The sequence below is a fragment of the Schistocerca americana genome, chromosome 5 (genome assembly GCF_021461395.2).
Source record: "Schistocerca americana isolate TAMUIC-IGC-003095 chromosome 5, iqSchAmer2.1, whole genome shotgun sequence".
Lineage (NCBI taxonomy): Eukaryota > Metazoa > Arthropoda > Insecta > Orthoptera > Acrididae > Schistocerca > Schistocerca americana.
The window spans coordinates 220976356-220977961 of record NC_060123.1 but is presented as its reverse complement, the minus strand read 5'-3'; positions in this window follow the sequence as shown (position 1 = coordinate 220977961).

The window sequence follows — 1606 nt, the reverse complement described above, 5'->3', positions numbered from 1 at the left end:
AACTGTCATATTAACTATTACAAATACTCAAATATCAGTAAACCTATAATATTTATGGGTGTCAGTGCAAGCCACAACACACAAATAAAATAATATTTAGGAGATAGGTGGGTAGGATTAGGAAAGGAAAACACACAAAACACACTGACTCATCTTTCATCCACATTAAGTACTAATTGTCAACGTCATAGTCATCATGTCAAGACCAGTGTTTGCCAAGCCAGATCAAAATGTACGGTTGCTGAACAACTGTCAGTGAGCCAAGATATGCAATTACTTCCTCTCTCCAAAAAAAAAAAAAAAATAAAAAAAAAAAAAAAAAAAAAAAATAAAAAAAATATGTACTGCTTATTGATTTAACAAGTGTGTGTAGACAATCTTCCTTCTACTTTAGTGTTCTAGTCTGCTATCTTCATCCTCCTTGTTCCATATAGACCAACAAAAAAAAAAATGCTCCTCACTTACCTTACCTCTTATCCACCAAAACTCCAATAATCATCAGCATCACATAATCTCAATACTTCAATAATACCTCTTACGTCGATACATATAAATCTTATCATCAATATCATTTACCTTACCTCTTGTCCACAAAAACTCCAATAATCATCAACTTCATATAATCTCAATACCTCAATAATACCTCTTCAATACGTCGATACGTATAAACCTTATTACCAATATCATTTCACTTCCATAACAACTCTTTCCTCTAGTCAGTTTCCTCGAACAAGTACAGATAAAATCCTATTGCAAACCTCATCATCCCATACAATCCGAAGACACATTGTCAACACGCAACCTCTGTGTAATCCATCTGACCCAAATCTTCTACTCATTATGAATTATAAACAAAAGAAATGCATACATGACCTCTAACAGACTTAGTTCGAATAACTCTCAGTAATCAAGTACGATTACGGAGTGTGAATGATCATAATATTTCACAGTGTGTACACCACTTCAAGAATTATGGCAAACAGAAGCAAACATGTGGAGTATTTCTTGTGTCAAGTGTCACTTCCTATTTCAATTGCTCACGAAAAATGCAGTGTAATAACTGTCAATGGTCTAAACCTAGTTTTGGTATGTCATGTCGTTAGCTTCCTTCCTATTAGCATACATTAATACAGCTTTCATAAAACCTCCAGCTCATGTGACTTCTATGAAGTTTCTTGTACTAATGTCGTTTATGTCGAATTATAGCAGTTCATTTTCCTATCTTAAAAATGTAAGGCACTGAACGTAAGCAAAACATGCAATAGCGAGTAAATATACCAGTAGAGAACAGAAAGTCAACAAGTGGATGCAGCACAATTCCTACAACGAGGCTCTGCCAAGCGAACAATCTATAATTAATACAATAGTGTGACCTACACTCTATGTTCGTACACAGTACATCAGCATTTCTATATACCAAATTAAAGAGTAGTTACGACAACAAAACAGAAATGTGTAAATATGCAATCCATAAGCAAGGCACCAAATATGTTATCTAACATAATAAACAGGTCATCAGCATCATATCAGCATAAGCAAATAAATGTTCATATGTAATCTTAATAAGTAAACATGAAGGCGCAAGCAGATAAATCACAAAGTATAA